Source organism: Phyllobates terribilis, unplaced genomic scaffold (assembly GCF_046119375.1).
Source record: "Phyllobates terribilis strain yellow unplaced genomic scaffold, ASM4611937v1 Scaffold_1__5_contigs__length_1240528914, whole genome shotgun sequence".
In the NCBI taxonomy this organism is placed as follows: Eukaryota; Metazoa; Chordata; class Amphibia; order Anura; family Dendrobatidae; genus Phyllobates; species Phyllobates terribilis.
Window position 1 is genome coordinate 125,297,530 of NW_027362761.1, and position 20,587 is coordinate 125,318,116.

A 20,587-nucleotide genomic window follows, 5' to 3' on the forward strand; every position below is an offset into this window, starting at 1 on the left:
TATCCTCCAACCAGTTCTAATCTTCTCGGGGATATCTACATCATCAAATTGTTGTTTCCAGTACTTTAAAAAGGTATCTGGGTGTGTTTTCACAAGGTTAGGTTTCATTGATGAATATAGTGTAGATATCGAGGGGGTACCCATTGGAGATGACAGGATATTATCCAGTTCATTTCGGGAAGTTTCAAAGGTAACATCTCTTAAGTTAGCCATGACGGAGAGTTTGATCTGTTCATATTGGAAATAGTGCTGTGGGGGTAGTTCATATTTTCCTAAAGTGTCTGCACATGTTAGCCATCTCTGTTCAATTGGGTGAAGTAAGTTTTCATTTTAGCAACAGCTGCCCCAGTTGGTGCAATGTAAAAAAGTTGTCACATGTCATTTTTTGTCCTCTTGGTCCATACGTCCAATCTGAAACAACTCGCATACCCTGATTCTTTTCAGGTTTTTTTCGAGGCTTTTTTTCCTGTATATACCTGAGTGTTTAGAGCAGTGGTTCTCAGCTCCAGTCCTCAATACCCACCAACAGAACATGTTTTCAGGATTTCCTTAGTATTGCACAGGTAATAATTCCATCACCTGTGCAATGCTAAGGAAATCCTGAAAACATGATCTGTTGGTGGGTCTTGAGGACTGGAGTTGAGAACCACTGGTTTAGAGCGTATGAACTGCTGCTGTCACAAAGTGTCCATATCTTGATGCCGTGCTTTGCTGGCTTACTCGACACATATTGTTTGATCAGGCACCTTCCTTGGAATGCCACAAGTTGTTCATCCAGTGACATTTTCAGCAGTATTGTATAAATTTGGAAGAATCTCTATTAGTGATGAGCGAGCATGCTCGCTACTGCTCGGTGCTCGCCCGAGCATCTCACTGCTCGAGATTGCTGGGCAGCTCGGGTCCCCCCATGCATGTTTGGCGCTCTTTAGATTGCCAATCAACATGCAGGGATTCAATGCAAATAAATAGAAAATGAAAAACCGGCACTTATTCCAATCGCATACCTTTTTGCAGTCCAATGAGCATCAGTCACAAATAGCCAGGGATCGCTACTCAACAGGTGCTCTGCCCAAAGAAAGATTTTTCCTTAGATATCCTTTACACACAATTTTTAAATCATGGAGCTGGGGAAGCAGGTGTCCTTCAGGACGATGGCCGTTTCACATTAAGCTGGTGCTTCAACAGGTCCAAATGGTATTTGGACCAGCCTGGTGCAAAACGGCGGTCGTCCTGAAGGACCCCCGCTTCCCTGGCTCCATGTTTTAAAAATTGTGTGTAAAGAATAAAGGATCTTCATATTTAACCGCTTGCTGGAGTGCTGTCTTCTATCTACTAACAGGATATCAACATGCAGGGATTGTCTGCTACACACTGTAATGCCGCAGCCATGTTGGTTGTGGCATTACAGTGATTGGCTGGCCGCACAGCATCATCAGGTTTATATGCTCGTCACAGTCATTCAGGAGTCAGACAGTGTAGGGAGGGAGAGGTGCTGCTGAGCTAGGGAGAGATTTGCTTGTTTCTAGTTAGTGTAGGTGTACCAAACTATATTAGAGACACATATCCATCTCAACAAACAGTCCTTCTGAGGACTAATCCAGCTGCAGAGATATCAGTGCTATGCAGGCAGGCAGGATATATAGCAGACTGCAGTGCATAGCAAGAGGGTCCATTCCAGTTCTATCTGTTGGTGCTTTTACAGATATTTAGAGAAATAGCCCCAGGTGTCATGGGCCAGGAATAATTTTTTTTTATCTTAATCCTGATTATTTGCTTAAAAATCATTCCAGAGAACACCGTTTTTCTGCGCCATTTGCTTGTTGGCATTGCAGAATACAGCCAGGTTCTTTCCATATTAGAGCGTTAAAAATCCAGCTATTTAAAACTGTGGTTTGTCCATCACATGGATCACATATAACTGCGCTAAAAATATTGCCATTTCTGGCCTCCATTGAAATTTTGTTGCAGTGTGTCAGGGAACTTATTGACACGAGGTCGGCGCTGTTAAAAATAGTTACCTACAGGCCAGCTATTTAAAACTGTGGTTTGTCCGTCACAAGGATCACATATAATTGCGCTGAAAATATTGCCATTTCTTGCCTCCATTGAAATTTTGTTGCAGTGTGTCAGCAAACTTATTGACATGAGGTCGGCGCTGTTCAAAATTGTTACCTACAGGCCAGCTATTTAAAACTGTGGTTTGTCCATCACACGGATCACATTTAAGTTCGCTGCAAATTCTGCCATTTGTAGTGAGCATGGAAGATATTGTCCTCCATTTAAAATGGGCAAGGCACGTGGCAAGGGACAGGAACTGGACGTGATGGTGATGGTGCATGTAGAGGCCAGGACCATGGGCAAGTTGAAATTGTGCCACAACAAACACCCACATCTTCTCGCTCGACATTCCTGTCCCAATTAATAGGGAACTGCAGAACACCACTATTGAACACAGAGCAGTGTGAAAAGGTTATTGGTTTGATAGAAGATAATGCTTCCAGTCACTTAGCCACCACAACAACTCTGTCTTCTACACGGTCAAGTCTCAGTAGCCGTTAGTCTGGACCGCATATTCCTCACCCTGATCCTCCTTCCTCCCACCATGCCGAGTGCCCGGAGACAACTGATCCCACACTTGGACACTCTGAAGAGCTGTTCACTTTTCCATTTATAGATTCGGGCCTCTAACCTGGTCCACTTGAAGCGGGGCAAGAGGAGATCCATATAGCGATGCCCAAATATTTGAGGAGCCACGATCAAACGAAGGCGACGCCGGGAAAGTCTCACAAGAGGTGGACAATGATGAGACACAATTGCCAGAAAGTCAGGAGGAGGACCAGGGTGCGGAAGTGGAAGACGAGGTGATGGATGATATAGTAACTGACCCAACCTGGCAGGAGGACATGCAGAGCGAGGACAGCAGCACACAGGGGGAGGGAGACAGAGCATCACAATAGTCAGGAAGAAGCAGTGTGGTGGCCGCAGACAGAAGGTGGGCAACTGTTCCCCGTAACACCAACACGATGGAAGTTGACAGTACAACTGTTAGGTCTTCCCGAATCTGGTTGTTTTTAAAGAGTCTGCCGATAACCCTAATAATACCATTTGCACCACCTGCCAGGCCAGCATCAGCAGGGGTAGCAAAACTACCAGCCTGACCACCACCAGCATGATCAGGCACATGGCAGCAAAGCACCCGACTTTGTGGGCCGAACCCCAGGGTCCAGAAACAGTGTCTGCGGGTGACACCACTGCTTCTTCCGCTGTTGTGCGTGCAAGCCAATCCCCTGTCCATAGTGCATGCTAAGATGCCTCCTGCCCTGCACCTGTCGTTGCACACTCTCAACTACCAAGCACGTCCTTGTCCCAGTGCAGCATTCAGTTGTCCATAACCCAGTCCGTGGAACGCAAGCGCAAGTATGCAGCCAACACCCACAGGCCATGCTACTAAATTCCCACATTTCGCGATTGCTTGAGCTCGAAATGTTGCCTTTTAGGCTCATGGAGACGGAAGCTTTCCGCAACCTGATGGCAGCTGTACCTCGGTACTCAGCCGCCACTATTTCTCCCGGTGTGCCATCCTTGCATTACAGAAGCACGTGTCCCACAACATTAGCAGTGCCTTCAACAATGCAGTTACAGGGAAAGTCCACCTAACCAAGGACACGTGGTCAAATGCTTGTGGGCAGGGATGATACATCTCGCTGACGGCACACGGGGTTAACATAGTGGAAGACAGGACCCAGTCGGACCTTGGGATGAAACACATCCTCCCGACTCCGAGGATTGAGGGCCCTAGGTCAATCAGGGTTACCCCCACAGTTTACAGCTCCTGCACCTTATCCTCGTCAGTTTCCTCCTCCTCTTCAGCCTCCATCTCCGAAATGACCATATCAGTCACAAGCTGGAAGCACTGCAGCACTGCCTCAGCCAAGAGGCAACAGGCTGGGCTGAATCTAATATGCTTAGGTGACAAACCGCACAATGCTGAAGAGTTGTGGACAGCTCTGAAAGAGCAGGCAGATCTGTGGCTGACACCGATGAAACTACAGCCAGGCATAGTCGTGTGTGACAATGGCCGAAACCTGGTGGCGGCTCTGAGGTGAGGCGAACTCACACATGTACCATGAATGGCCCATGTGCTTAACCTCGTGGTTCAGCGGTTTCTCATAACCTACCCAGATCTGCCGGATCTGCTTGTCAAAGTACGCAGCCTGTGTGCCCAATTTACAAAGTCAGATACAGCTTCCGCCGCCCTTGCCGTGCTTCAGCAGCGTTTGCAGCTTCCGGTTCACAGACTGGTGTGTGATGTCCCTACACATTGGAACTCTACACTGCAGATGTTGGGAAGGATTTGTGAGCAGAAGAGGGCAGTTGTTGGCTACCAGCATCCATAAGGTCGTCGGTATTCAGTTCAGACTCCACACATAGGAGTGGACATGAATGTCAGACATCTGTACCATCCTCCAAAACTTTGAAGACTCCACCAAGGTGGTGAGTGGCAATGACACTATAATTATCATCACCATCCTGCTTCACTGTCTTCTGAAACGCTCTCTGCTCACAATTAATGAGGATGCATTGCAGGAAGAGCATGATGAGATGGAGCAAGGAACCATATAGGGTGATTCCACACAGACCAGCCTCATCTCATCCCAACGTGGATTGACTGACAATGAGGAAGAGGAGGAGGTGGAAGAACAGGAGCTAGTTTCATGCGCTATAGACGGTACTACCTGCACAACTGTCATACTGTCTGTTCAGCGTGGATGGCATGAGGGCAGGGAGAAGGAGGAGGAAAGCATGATCAGTTGTTCTTTTGGTGAGGACACGGAAGTCTTGCCTGTTAGCAGTCTGGCACGCACGTCTGAGTTTATGCCTTTCCCGTGACCCCCGCATTCTCAAAATTTTGGGTGACATTCATTACTGGTTGGTGATAGTGTTGAGCGAGCACTAAAATGCTCGGGTGCTCGAAGCTCGGGCCGAGCTCGCTGTGATACTTCGGTGCTCGACCCGAGCAATGAGCCCAATGTTAGTCTATGGGAGACACGAGCATTTTTGCAGCGGCACCTCCGGCAGTCTGTAGAAAGCCTAAAAAATGCCCAAACGATAGTGACAGTGCTCAAAAGACATGGGGACAGCATGGGCATTGCCCCAGGAAGCATTTCTGACCCCCAGGTCACTGCTGTCAACAACGTGGTCAGAGGTATTAAGCCACTTTAACGGGCTCACAATAAAACGTTCAAAAACGAAACTGAAACTGTTTTCCTGTGAAATATGTTAAGGAACTTTCTTTCCATGGTAAAGACTTGTGTATAAGGTAAAATAAATAACCAAAAACAAAAATACTCCTCCACACCTTGGGCTATGTTCACAAGTAGCATTTTTTATGCGTTTTTGCAGTTTTGTATTGCTTTCAACCATGACAAAAGCATTCACCGGGAAATGTAATTTTAACATTTTACAATCTTATCTGGCCATGTGCTGTGTGACACATGCATACAGTGCTGAAAAGGCATGGAAACAGCATGGGGAAGACCCATGGAAGCATCTCTGACACCCAGGTCACTGCCTAAAAGTGTGCCCATCAGAAGTGATCCTTTCCACATCAGAAGATGCAGACTTGCAACTATCCCCGTGCAAGTCCTGGTCCCAGGGCAGTGTTCAATTGTACCTCCCCCATTCCTTGCAATGCAAGCGCAAGTATGCAGCCTGCCACCCACCCACCCCCAGGCTGCAATACCATACTGCTAGCTTGCTTGCACTTGAAATGGGGCCTTTTAGTTTGGAGGAGGCCGAAGCTGGCAACTACCTCATGGCTGCTTCGGCAGCGAGGTATCCATACTCAGTCCCCAGCCGCCCTGCGGCCGGGTGTCCAAGCTCGGTCCCCAGCAGCCTGGGGGCGGCCGGTGTCCATAAACGGTCCCCAGCCGCCCCTATTTCTCCTTGGAACATCCCCCCACACATGTTTCTTAGCTCAGCATGCTTTACAGCAGCATTGGACGAGCCCACCAGAAAACCAGACTCCTCCGGTGGGCCCTGGCTTCTCCATCAGGGGAGTTGAGAGTGCCAAGGTGAGGAGCATGATGCTTGCATTTGAAATTGGTCCTTTTAGGCATGTAGAGAGAGAATCCGGCCACCATGTCATGGCTGCATCGGCGGCCTGGTATCCATACTCAGTTGCCAGCCGCCCGGCGGCCGGGTGTCCACGCTCGGTCTCCAGCCGCCAGGGGGCGGCCAGGTGTCCATACTCGGTCCCTTGCCGCCCCGCGGCCGGGTGTCCACACACGGTTCCCAGCCGCCTGGAGGCGGCCGGGTGTCCATAAACGGTCCCCAGCCAGCGCTATTTCTCCTTGGAACATCCCCCCACACTTTTCTTAGCCCGGCCTGCTTTAGGGCAGCATTGGACGAGCCCACCAGAGAACGAGACACCTCCGGTGGGCCCTGGCTTCTCCATCAGGGGAGTTGAAAGAGCCAAGGTGAGGAGCAGGATGGTGATGATAGAAGTTAGCATCTGCTTTGATTTCTTGGAATGCAAACGTAAGTGTGCAACCTGCCACCCACCCACCCCCAGGCTGCAATACCATACTGCTAGCTTGCTTGCACTTGAAATTGGGCCTTTTAGGCATGTGGAGGCAGGCGCCGGCCACCATGTCATGGCTGCGTCGGCGGCCTGGTATCCATACTCAGTCCCAAGCTGCCCGGCGGCCGGGTGTCCACGCTCGGTCCCCAGCCCCCAGGGGGTGGCCGGGTGTCCATACTCAGTCCCCAGCCGCCCCGCGGCCGGGTGTCCACACACAGTCCCCAGCCACCTGGAGGCGGCCGGGTGTCCATAAACAGTTCCCAGCCGCCCCTATTTCTCATTGGAACATCCCCCCACACTTTTCTTTGCTCGGCCTGCTTTAGGGCAGCATTGGAAGAGCCCACCAGAGAAAGAGACCCCTCCGGTGGGCCCTGGCTTCTCCATCAGGGGAGTTGAAAGTGCCAAGGTGAGGAGCATGATGATGATGATAGAAGTTAGCATCTGCTTTGTTTTCTTGGAATGCAAGCGTAAGTGTGCATCCTGCCACCCACCCACCCCCAGGCTGCAATACCATACTGCTAGCTTGCTTGCACTTGAAATTGGGCCTTTTAGTCATGTGGAGGCAGATGCCGGTCACCATGTCATGGCTTCTTCAGCGGCCTGCAATCCATACTCAGTTCCCAGCCGCCCGGCGGCCGGGTGTCCTCGCTCGGTCCCCTGCCGCCAGGGGGTGGCCGGGTGTCCACACATGGTACCCAGCTGCCTGGGGGCGGCCGGGTGTCCATAAACGGTCCCCAGCCGCCCCTATTTCTCCTTGGAACATCCCCCCACACTTTTCTTAGCCTGGCCTGCTTTAGGGCAGCATTGGACGAGCCCACCAGAGAACAAGACACCTCCGGTGGGCCCTGGCTTCTCCATCAGGGGAGTTGAAAGTGCCAAGGTGAGGAGCATGATGATGATGATAGAAGTTAGCATCTGCTTTGTTTTCTTGGAATGCAAGCGTAAGTGTGCAGCCTGCCACCCACCCACCCCTAGGCTGCAATAACATACTGGTAGCTTGCTTGCACTTGAAATTGGGCCTTTTAGGCATGTGGAGGCAGACGCCGGCAACCATGTCATGGCTGCATCGGCGGCCTGCTATCCATACTCAGTTCCCAGCCGCCCGGCGACCGAGTGCCCACACACAGTCCCCAGCCACCTGGGGGTGGCAGGGTGTCCATAAACAGTCCCAAGCCGCCCCTATTTCTCCTGGGAACTTTCTCCACACTTTTCTTAGCCTGGCCTGCTTTAGGGCAGCATTGGACCAGCCCACCAGAGAACCAGACTCCTCCGGTGGGCCCTGGCTTCTCCATCAGGGGAGTTGAGAGTGACAAGGTGAGGTGCCTGATGATGTTGAGAGAAGTTAGCATCTGCTTTGTTTTCTTGGAATGCAAGCGCAAGTATGTAGTTGCGGCTAGGCCTGAGGTGGTCAGCGTTTCGGCGCATATCCTACCTCCTCCGAGGATTGCTGGATGTTTTCCTTCTACTATCCCAGTTCTATGACTCCGATTAAAACAAAGCTTCAGGTGATGAATGATGGATGAGGTGGTGGCAAAGGAGAAAGAGCAGGAGGAACAGGGACCATTCACATCAATATCAGGCCATTCAACCACACATGTCTAGTAGGATATGTTTCTGTACCAAAAGGAGAGGTTCGGCTACACAGTTAGAGGGCAGGCAGCGAGTGGAATGCCTACCAAAAATTTCGAGGCACTCCAATGCCCCTTGGAAGTGACATGGAGGTCAGAGGGCCTTAACTAAACATTTTTTTCCATTTATAGCAACTGGGTCTCCTGTGCACTGTTGGTCTAAGCAGAGAATGGAATGCTTTCCAAAAATTATGAGGAACTGCAATGCCCCTTGAAACAGATGTGGATTACAGCATACTAAAAACCTTCTACCCATTATTGGGGAGTGGGTCTCCCTTAGTGTTCGCCTATGCATTCAAAAGCAAAAGCTGACTAAAATTAGGAGGAAATGCAATGCCTGTTGGAAGAATGGTGGAGTTCGCAGTGGACTAAAAAGACAATATCAATGCCATTGAAAAAGTGGTGGAGGTCGCAGTAGCTTAACAAGACGGTTTTAATGCCCCTTGGAAAAGTAGTGGAGGTCGCAGTGGAGTAAAAAGACAATATCAATACCCCTGGGAAAAGTGGTGGAGGTCGCATTAGCTTAACAAGACGGTTTTAATGCCCCTTGGAAGAGCGGTGGTGGTCGCAGTAGCTTAACAAGAGGGTTTAATGCCCCTTGGAAGAGTGGTGGAGGTCACAGTAGCTTAAAAGACAGCTTTAATGCCCCTTGGAAAAGTGTTGGAGATCGCAGCAGCTTAGCAAGACGGTTTTAATGCCCCTTGGAAAAGTGATGGAGGTTGCATTAGCTTAACAAGACGGTTTTAATGCCCCTTGGAAAAGATGTGGAGGTTGCAGTAGCTTTAAAAGACGGTTTTAATACCCCTTGGAAAAGTGGTGGAGGTCGCATTAGCTTAACAAGATGGTTTAAAAGCCCCTTGAAAGAGACGTGGAGGTCGCAGTAGCTTTAAAAGACGGTTTTAATACCCCTTGTAAAAGTGGTGGAGGTCGCATTAGCTTAACAAGACGGTTTTAATGCCCCTTGGAAAAGACGTGGAGGTTGCAGTAGCTTAACAAGACGGTTTAAATGCCCCTTGGAAGAGTGGTGGAGGTTACAGTAGCTTAAAAAGACGGTTTTAATGCCCCTTGGAAAAGTGGTGGAGGTCGCATTAGCTTAACAAGATGGTTTAAATGCCCCTTAAAAGAGACGTGGAGGTCGCAGTAGCTTTAAAAGACGGTTTTAATACCCCTTGGAAAAGTGGTGGAGGTCGCATTAGCTTAACAAGATGGTTTTAATGCCCCTTGGAAGAGACGTGGAGGTTGCAGTAGCTTAACAAGATGGTTTAAATGCCCCTTGGAAGAGTGGTGGAGGTTACAGTAGCTTAATAAGACGGTTTTAATGCCCCTTGGAAGAGACGTGGATGTCAGAGTGGTTTAACAAGACGGTTTTAATGCCCCTTGGAAGAGCAGTGGAGGTCGCAGTAGCTTAACAAGACAGCTTTAATGCCCCTTGGAAAAGTGGTGGAGGTCGCAGTAGCGTAACAAGACAGCTTTAATTGCCCTTGGAAAAGTGGTGGAGGTCGCAGTAGCTTAACAAGACGGTTTCAATGCCCCTTGGAAAAGTGGTTGAGGTCGCATTAGCTTAACAAGTCGGTTTTAATGCCCCTTGGAAGAGACGTGGAGGTTGCAGTAGCTTAACAAGACGGTTTTAATGCCCCTTGGAAAAGTGGTGGAGGTCGCAGTAGCTTAACAAGACTGCTTTAATGCCCTTTGGAAAAGTGGTGGAGGTCGCAGTAGCCTAACAAGACGGTTTAAATGCCCCTTGGAAGAGACATGGAGGTCAGAGTGGTTTAACAAGATGGTTTTAATGCCCCTTACAAGAGCCATGCAGTACAGCATATTAAAAACATTATTCCCATTATTGGGGAGTGGGTCTCCCATAGTCTTTGCCTATGCCTTCCAAGCAAAAGCTGCCAAAAATTAGGACGGAGGAACTTGCAATGCTGGCAACACGGACCACGGTCACCCTAGTGGTATAGTGGTGGTGGAGGCTGAGGATAAGGAGAAGAGCAAAAAAAATCCGAATTGAGGAAGCGTATACCCATGTGTGGGTGTGAAGCGGTGCATGGGAATACACCTCCCAAAATAACACACTTTATGTTACTCTGCTGTCATTTGGTGGTGATGAGAAGTCTGGCCCAATCCAGCCCTTGTTCATTTTGATAAGGGTCAGCTTGTCAGCATTGTCAGTTGACAGGCGAGTGCGCTTATCAGTTAAAATTCCCCCAGCGGTACTAAATAACACGCTAGCGGCAGGGCAGGCCAGGACCTCCTAGGCGTACAGAGCGAGTTCATTCCAAGTGTCCAGCTTGGATACCCAATAATTAAAAGGCACAGAGGAATCACAGAGGACACTGGTACTGTAAGCAAGGTACTCCCTCACCATCTTTTGATACTTTCCACTCCTTGTGAGACTACCCCGCGCCTCAGGGCCTGTAAGCTGGGCAGGTCTCAGAAAACGGTTCCAGAATGTTGACAGTGTTCCCCTGCCTCTGCTGGATTGGAGTTGCGTCTCTCTCGCCTGTACGCCTTGTTTGGTCAACGAACTGTGACCTCTGCCGCTAGCGTGTTCAGATGGGAATTTTTTTAACAGTTCTGCAGCTAGGGCCTTCTGGTACTGCCCAATTTTTGTAGACTTCTCCACCTCAGGAATAAGAGAGTGAAAGTTCTCCTTGTAGCGGGGTCTAAAAGTGTCACCAACCAGTAATGACTGTCACCCAACATTTAGGCAATGCGAGGGTCAAGGTTAAGGCAGCGTAACATAAAGTCAGCCATGCGTGCCAGACTGGTAATGGGCAAGACTTCCGTGTCCTCACCAAAATGACAACTGACCATGCTCTCCTCCTCCTCCTCTTCCTCCTTCCCCCTGTCCTCAGGCCACCCACGCTGAACCGACTGAATGACAGTTGTACAGGTACTACCATCTGCAGCGCATGATACCAGCTCCTGTTCTTCCTCCTCCTCCTCCTCCTCCTCCTCTCCCTCATTGTCCCCCAATGCACATTGGGATGAGATGAGGCTGGGCTGTGTGTAATCGCCCATTACGGGTTCTTTATCTATCTCATCATAATCTGGCTGCAATGCCTCCTCTTTAATTCTCTGCAGAGAGCATTGCAAAAGACAGACAAGTGGGATGCTGACGCTAATGACGGCATCATCGCCACTCACCATCTTGGTGGACTCCTCAAAGTTTGTCAGGATGGTACATATGTCAGACTTCCAGGTCCACTCCTGACTAGTGTTGAGCCACCCCCGTAGTGTTCGAGTTCGGTTCGGTTCGTCGAACACCCGTGTGTTCGCCGAACTGTTCGTCGAACTGTTCGTCGAACACCTTCGAACACCGTTAAAACCAATGGCAGGCAAACAAAAACACATAGAAACACATAGAAAACACATTCAAAGGTGTCCAAAAGCTGACAAACTGCTCAGAAGACACAACTAACACATGGAAAAGTGACAAGTACATATAGTCATGCGAAAAGAAAAGAGGTGGAGGAGTAAAAGGAGGGGGAGACACAGATATAGGCATGTCATGCCCTTCTAAAATCCAAAAAGTGAGAAGCCGACACGTTCAGTCCGCTCCTGCCCGTGCCACCTCCGCGTCGCCGGGTTTGTGCCAGAGCCGCGGTGAACCCTGACGGCCAGCCCCCCTCTCCCAATACTGGTGCCTGTCCGCTGGTGGGTCGAGCGAGCCCCCCTGTGGTGGAGGCAGCTCTAAGCTTTTTAATTTAAATTGTCTCTCTAATTTGAATGAATACACTTTAAATCCATTTACAAGGATCTATTGGAGGGCAAGTCTCATGCCAGCAGCCGCGTAATTCCAGCTCCAGTAGCGTCCACTAAAGCTGCTGCAGTTAAAAAGCTTTTATAAGGATCAAGCTCGGCTGTCCACCGCAAGGCATCCTACTGCCAGTCCCAGCCCCTATGCCTTGGGGTGCCTCCTGATGCTCTTCACTGAGTATCCCGTGGTCCCGAAGCATTTCCTTTGAAAAAATTAAGTGTCCAAACTACAGGTGGTGTAGCTTGCTTAACAGCCGGGATAATCCGCTGACTAGCAGACACTGCTACTAGGCACAAAGTATTTCCTGGGCTAGATGCAGTTAAAAATTTGTAATTAGATACTCTCGTTGGATGCTGAGAAAGCATTCCATAGAGTCTCCTGGCACGCCATATATGATTCTCTTAAAAAGCTTGGGGTAGGGGTCTAGGGGACCCTTTTATAGCCAAAATCACGGCCCTGTATCGCAATACGTCACCTAGGCTGAAGATAAATGGAACTGTAGCACCCTGAGGGCTCGGTTGCTACAGAGGTATTGCACCTCACCCAGAGGTGTGATATCTCACTCTCAGGTAAGGATGTAGTGTGGATCAGGACCCGACACCTGCTTGCATTACACCACATTGCCGTGGGGCAGGGCGACCAATATGCCCCTGAGATGGGCACGACAGTCCCTGTCCCTGGCTGGAGTGGGGGGAGGGAACACTGAGGAAGGGGAACCCTGTAGTGCAGGAGCAGGGAGGAAGCAGTTCCTGGGTGCATTGAGAAGGGAGTATAAAAGGTGGGCACCATCTTAGTTCAGTGCAGAGAAGTCTGAGCAGAAGTGGCAGGGAGCAGGGGCTCTGCATGAGCTCTGCTCCGGAGGCGGGCCTAGTAACAGAGGCCCAGGCCTGGAAGAGGGAGAAGGAAGGAAGAGGAGCAGAGAAGGCTCCAGGAACGAGGAACGAAGGGATCTCAGGGGTGCGGACGGGCGAGTCGCCACCGCACGCCCGAATCCACCTGCGTGGAGGGGTCAGGCCAAAGGGGGAGACCGGTCCCCGAAACTAGTGGAGGCAGGAAACGACCCTCAGCTAGAAACAGGAGGCTGTGACATTTTATGTGGCGCAGCCCCTCGCTACACCAGCTAGGAAGGCACCACATAGGGTCAGGGAAACTGGCGCCAAGTTTACCAAGAGGAGGCCCGAGGCAGCCGGACAGAAGGGTTGGTAAGAAAGGCAAGACAAAGGACACACAAAGGGGGTCCTGTGAAGCGCTCCAAAGTTATCTGGGAGTTGTCTGAGCCCCTCACCTGGTGAGCACAGTACGACGTGGGCAGCCGTTACCTGCAGACGTGGTCTGGATAATAAGAACTGTGAGTAAAGGCCCTGGACTGCATCACTGACTCCGTGTCGTTACTGCTGCTGCCCTGCACCATCACCCCCATCCTCCGCATACACTGCCCTGAGGCTATACTCCTCCCGTGGGGAGTTATGCTACGCTCTGCTGCACCCACAACACCAGCCTCAGCGGTCTGCCCTGGAGCGGCGGTTCACTCTGACCGCAATCCACGGGTGGCGTAGTTGGACATTTAAACATCAAAACCACATAAATAGTTCCGCCACTGGTTTGACCGCCCTGAGCCACGGAACCGGGTCGCCGCCACAGAGACTACAACCACCAGCATCCACCAAAAAGGGTCCGGCTCCGGGTGTCCCAAGGCCCAGGGGGCGCGTCAGAACATTTTCATCTCCTTTCACAATCACCAATGGGACAAGGCAGGGATGTTCTCTGTCCCCTCTCTTATACATCCTAGTGACGGAGCACCTGCTCTCATCAATTCGCCATAACCCCAATATTAGGTGGATTGAGGTGGGAGGCACCGAGTACAAGTGCTCTCTATTTGCTGATGATGTCCTAGTATATATCACTCAATCACATATATCCATCCATGCTGTTATGGCTGAAATAGATCACTTTGTTACATGGTCAAATTTTAAAATCAATGCAGCGAAGTCTGAGGCCCTCGATGTCTCCCTCCCCAAATCCATATAGGATTCCATCCAGTCCAACTTTCCCTTTGCCTGGCCCTCACAGGGTATCAAATACTTAGGAATTCCTATTCATAGAGACCTCTCCCATCTATGTTATCTTAATTTTGGGCCCTTTATTGAACAACTCCATACAGACCACGGTAGGCAAGTTAGAACTGTAAGATTCACTACGTGAACCACTGGTGTTTTGTGGAAAAGCACATGTACACTGTGTTCCAAATTATTATGCAAAAAGTGTTTAGGAGTGATAAGGGAAGAATTTGTTTGTTTGTCAGTTAAACTCATTGATGGTGATGTGTGTCAGGGCTCTTTATATCACTGTAAGCAATTGCAGACACCTGTGCTAATTAGTTTGGCAGGTGTGTCCAATGAAAGGCAAGACTACTTAAGAAGGCTGTCTCACATTATTAAGCAGCCTACATTTTCTGCCAAAATGGGAAAGAAAAAGGATGTGTCGGCTGCTGAGAAGCAACAAATTGTGGAGTGTTTAGGTCAAGGCATGACTACAATCAACATTGTGCGATGATCAGGATGAAGTGTCTTGGCAATCAAGAAGTATGTAGCTGATTCACAGTACACACGTGTGCGTGCTGATAAGGGCAAATTGAGGACTCTTTCCTACAGGCAATTACGTCAGGTTGAAAGAGCAGCGGCAAAAAAGCCTTGTCATAGCAGCAGACAAGTTTTTGAAGCTGCTGGTGCCTCCAACGTCCCCCGAACAACAAGATGCAGGGTCCTTCAGAGGTTTGCAGCTGTGCATACGCCATCCTGTCGACCTCCTCTATCCACTTCACACAAGCAGAAACGGCTCCAGTGGGCCAAACATTACATGAAGACTGATTTCAAAACTGTTTTGTTCACGGATGAGTGCCGTGCAGCGCTCGATGGTCCAGATGGATGGAGTGGAGGGTGGCTGGTTGATGGACACCCCACGCAAACACGGCTACAGCGCCAACAAGGAGGAGGTGGAGTAATGTTTTGGGCTGGAGTCATGGGGAGAGAGATTGTCGGCCCCTTTAGGATCCCTGAAGGCGCTAAAGATGAACTCCATAATGTATGTGGATTTTCTCAAACAGCACTTCCTGCCATGGTTCAAGAAGAAGAACCGTGTATTTCACAGCAAGATCATTTTTTTGCATGATAATGCACCATCTCATGCTGCACATAAAACATGTGCATCTCTGGCTGATATGGGCATAATAGGGGACAAACTTATGGTGTGACCCCCATGCTCCCCTGACCTCTACCCCATTCAGAACCTTTGGAGCATCATTAAAAGGAGTGTCTATGATGGCGGGAGGCAGTTCACATCTAAGCAACAGCTCTGGGAGGGTATTCTGTCCTCATGCAAAACAATTGAAGCAGAAACCATCCAAAACCTGACAAATTCAATGGACGAGAGAGTTCAGAAGCTCCTTTCGAACAAGGGGTCCTATGTGAAAATGTAACATCACCTAGAATAAAGTTTTGAGTTGAAAACTGTTTGATTTCAGTTTCTAACAACCTGCTAATGCTTATAATTTCAAAAATGACCATTTTTTTGGTCTTTATTAAAATGAAAAGGTTGATCGAAAAGTTTGGGGGATCTAAGAGTGTGGCAACCCAGTAGTCATGATTACTTCGAATTCTGACAATATGAGGGTCATGCCGCAGGTAGTGCAGCAAGAAGGCACTTATGTGTCTTGCGCATCTCGGAGCCCCAAAATTATTTTCCGGGCTAGATGCAGCTAAAAATGATTATTAATTTTAAATCTGGTGAAGCTTTAGTATAGATGGCCTAATAGGATCATTGCTGCACACTGCTACAAAGCCCAAATTATTTTCCAGTCAAGATACAGATAAACATGATTAGTAATTTTAAATCTGGTGGAGCTTATTATAGATGGCCTAATAGAATCAGTGCTGCACACTGCTACAAAGCCCAAATTATTTTCCAGCCAAGATACAGATAAACATGATTAGTAATTTGAAAGCTTAAAACGGTTGGTAGAGTGATTTTAACCAATCATCAAGCTTTTACTCTCCCCAGGATGACACAGGGGTAGAAAAGTCGTTTCGGATCCATGATTTGTTCATCTTTATGAACGTGAGTCTGTCTACATTATCAGTGGAGAGCCGCGTGCGCTTATCTGTCAGCACACCACCAGCAGCGCTGAACACACGTTCAGACAGAACGCTGGCTGCGGGGCATGACAAGATCTCCAAGGCGTAAGTGGCTAGCTCCGGTCATTTATCCAGATTGGAAGCCCCAAAAGAGCAAGGGTCCAGTGACACAGTCATGGCTTCAATGTTTACTTGGAGATACTCCTGTACCATCGTCTCTAGGCGTTGACTATGTGTCAGACTTCTTGTCTCCTGTGGCCTTGCAAAGGATGGGCTAAAAAAGTGGTGAAATGATTCCGCAAAATTGATGTTACCAGCAGATACTGTGGTTCTGTTACGGTTTGAGTGCTGAACACTTGACGGTCCCACGGTTGGCAAGTTGGAACTGTGAGATTCACTACGTGCACCACTGGTATTTTGTGGAAAAGCACATGTAAGATTCTGCAACAGTCTCTGCTGATACTCCTGCATGCGTGCATCCCTTTCTATGGCAGGAATAAATTCTGCAAATTTACTTTTGTACCGGGGATCTAACAGTGTGGCAACCCAGTAGTCAGGATTATTTCTAATTCTCACAATTCGAGGGTCATGTTGCAGGTAGTGCAGCAAGAAGGCACTCATGTGTAATGCGCATCCAGGAGCACCAAGTTCCTGTTGTGTTGGTGGCGAGGTAACAATCATGCTTCCTTCCTCTGTCCTCTCCCCCCAACCTCGCACAACAGAAATGTGATCAAGGTCTCCCTCATCTGATGAGTCTTCCATCAGTTCGTCCTCCACTTCTTCCTGGGCTCCTGCACCTTCCTCACTAGTTTGGCTGCTACCATGCGCCCTGGTAAAACCATCTCCCCCACCCTCACATGCCTGCCGCCTTGGTGCTGCCGACCGTCTGGACCTTGCAGATGTTAGCCCTTCCGCATACAACTCCTCCTCCTCTACTTCCTCCACCTCCTCTTGTGCCACCACCTGACTCCGAATTCTGTTTAACATGTGCTCCAGCATGTAAATCACCGGAATAGTCATGCTGATAATGGCATCGTCAGCACTAAACATCTTCGTCGCCATTTCAAAGCTGTGCAGAAGGGTGCATAGGTCCCTGATCTGAGACCACTCCTCCAGCGTGATTTGCCCCACCTCTGGATCTCGTTGGCCCAGGCTATACGTCAGAACGTATTGCACCAGGGCTTGTCGGTGCTGCAACATGTGCAGAGTTGAATTCCACCGGGTAGGCACATCGCATTTTAGCCGGTGAAGTGGCAGGCCCAACGACTTCTGTAGAGATGTAAGTCGCTGAGCTGCGGGATGCGAACGGCGGAAGTGAGCACACAGCGACCGTGCCCTCTGCAGAAGGCCATCTAGTCTGGGATAGTGGGCTAAAAATTGCTGGACAACCAGGTTCAACACGTGAGCCATACAAGGCACGTGTGTGACATTGCCCCGGCGAAGTGCCGCACCCAGGTTTGCAGCATTGTCGCACACGGCCTTCCCTGGTTTCAGGTCCAGTGGAGACAACCATTCATGAAATTGGTTCTCCAGAGCTGACCACAACTCCTCAGCTGTGTGACTCACATTTCCCAGACATTTCAATGTAAAAACCGCCTGATGACGTTGAGCCCTACTGCCAGCATAGTAAGGAGGTGTGCAGGATCCCTTCTGCGCAGTTAGAAAGCTTGTGGCATGACCAGACAGGCTTTGGGTGCAGGTGGAAGACCGAGAGGAGGTTGAGGAGTCAGAAGCAGTGGAGGAACTTTGACATAAAGAGGATTGACGCACAACTCGTGGGGACGGCAAGACTTGGACAGCAGCCCCTTGTCCTGCTGTCACCATAGTTACCCAGTGCCCAGTCAGCGACATGTAACGCCCCTGTCCATGCCTACTCGTCCAAGTGTCTGTGGTGAAATGCACCCTGTCACACACAGAGTTTCTCAAAGAAGCGGTGATGTTGTGTGCGACATGCTGGTGGAGCGCAGGCACACCTTTCTTTGAGAAGTAGTGCCGACTGGGCATCTGGTACTGGGGCACTGCGACGGACATAAGGTCTCGAAAATCCTCTGTGTCCACCAGGCGGAAAGGCAGCATTTCTGTAGCCAAGAGCTTGCAGATGGTGAAATTCAACCTCTTAGCTTTCTCATGGCTAGGAGGAAATGGTCTTTTACTTGTCCACATCTGAGGGACCGAGGGCTAGCTATTGTGCTTAGACGGGGTTGATAAGGGTGTCCCCGGCAAACTGCCGGTCTGTGAGGAAGATGCAGGCGGACATGTTAGGTTGCCTTGATCCAAAGGTGGTGCTATCGATGTCGGACAGCGCTCAACACCAGCTGGTGTTACCACCTCCAAAGAAAATGATGACCTGCCAATCACGCTGGCTGTTGCGGGTAAAGAGGTGGCAGGTCTGCGCCCCAAAACAGGTGTGACTGCTGTCCCCCCAGTCACAGAGGATGAAGAGGCCGCGGATGCACAAGATATGGCAGACGGTGGTTGGCCCGGCCGGCTAGGCCGCATTGTAGCACACTGAGCTTCCCACTGCAACTTATGCTTCATGTCTGTAACATACCTGGCGGCGTCCTTGCATGGTGGTCCATCTCCCACTGTGCAAGAGCGCGCACTTGATCTCCAGTCCAGAATGTCTCTCTGGCTTCCCTCCTTGCTGTCTGTTTGTCTGTTTTGGCTGCATAGGGCGGCGCCCGCTGAACTTCCTGTTTCTTGTACCTGCTGCGGACACGCCCCTGTTGCACCTTCAGCCTATTGCTGTCCATCTTTGGGTATTTATACCACCTTCTTCCTCAAGATGGCGCCTGAGCATTGTTTCTTGTCAGTTGGCTTTTTGTCTCTGACATGCCAGGTCCTATCCTGTTTTCCTGCCTGTTTTCCAGTTCTGTGTCTGAACTGTGGTCTGTTCTTGTGAACACGCTTCTTGCCTGTTCTTTCGCCTTCTAGGGGCCGTATTCCTAGATCTGCCTGTCTGTGCCTTGCGGTATCTGTTCCCATCTGAACAGAGTCCTGTTTGTGTCCCTGCCTTGCGGTATCTGTTCCCGTCTGAACAGAGTCCTGTTTGTGTCTCTGCCTTGCGGTATCTGTTCCCGTCTGAACAGAGTCCTGTTTGTGTCCCTGCCTTGCGGTATCTGTTCCCGTCTGAACAGAGTCCTGTTTGTGTCTTTGCCTTGCGGTATCTGTTCCCGTCTGAACAGAGTCCTGTTTGTGTCTTTGCCTTGCGGTATCTGTTCCCGTCTGAACAGAGTCCTGTTTGTGTCCCTGCCTTGCGGTATCTGTTCCCGTCTGAACAGAGTCCTGTTTGTGTTCCTGCCTTGCGGTATCTGTTCCCGTCTGAACAGAGTCCTGTTTGTGTTCCTGCCTTGCTGTCTCTGTTCCCGTTCCTCTGTTCCCTGTTGTCTGTGCCTCGTTTCTACTTTAACCTTGTCTCCCTTTTCCCTCTATGTCTGTTTTCTGCGTCTTTCTGCAGAGTCTGAACTCGCTCCTAAATTCCTTCTCGTCGTCTCTGTACCTCTGTTGTGAATTTAGTGTACGCTCGCTACTTCTATGTAAGTACTGTGCGTGCTTCTGGTTCTGCCTTTCCTTCTCCGTCTGTTCTTTGTGAACAGAGTCCTATCCCCTTGCCTTGTCTACCGCTCTGCGGTGTCCGCTCTGCTCCTGCTTAGCTTGCCGCTCTTGCGGTTTCTGCTCTGCTCCTGCCTTGTTTACCGCTCTGCGGTGTCCGCTCTGCTCCTGCTTAGCTTGCTGCTCTTGCGGTTTCTGCTCTGCTCCTGCCTTGTTTACCGCTCTGCGGTGTCCGCTCTGCTCCTGCTTAGCTTGCCGCTCTTGCGGTTTCTGCTCTGCTCCTGCCTTGTTTACCGCTCTGCGGTGTCCGCTCTGCTCCTGCTTAGCTTGCCGCTCTTGCGGTTTCTGCTCTGCTCCTGCCTTGTTTACCGCTCTGCGGTGTCCGCTCTGCTCCTGCTTAGCTTGCCGCTCTTGCGGTTTCTGCTCTGCTCCTGCCTTGTTTACCGCTCTGCGGTGTCCGCTCTGCTCCTGCTTAGATTGCCGCTCTTGCGGTTTTCACTCTGCTCTTGCCTTGCTTGCCGCTCCTGCGGTTTCTGCTCTGCTCTTATCTTGCTTACTGCTTCTGCGGTTTCCGCCCTGCCCTGCTTCTGCCCGCTGCTCCGGCAGTCCGTCCTGCTCTGTTCTTGCCCACCGCTTCGGGCGTTCCCTCTCTGCTGTGGTTGTCTACCGCATCTGCGGTTCTGTGACCCAGTCTGTACTGGGTCTTAACCTCTCTGTGCTCCAGCCCGTCCTTTCGGCCAGTACCTCCCTGCCTGCATATTCGCCTGTATCCACCCATCTGCATGCCTGCCGTGTTTGCTTACATCCACCAGTCGGTGCCAGCCTAACCTGCCTGTTCCAGTAATCCCAGCGTGGGTCAACCCCCGTGTCCGGAGTTTGACCTGGAGTAGCACCTGGTCCCTCTGCCCGGTTTCTCCCTGGTGCACTGGCGTCG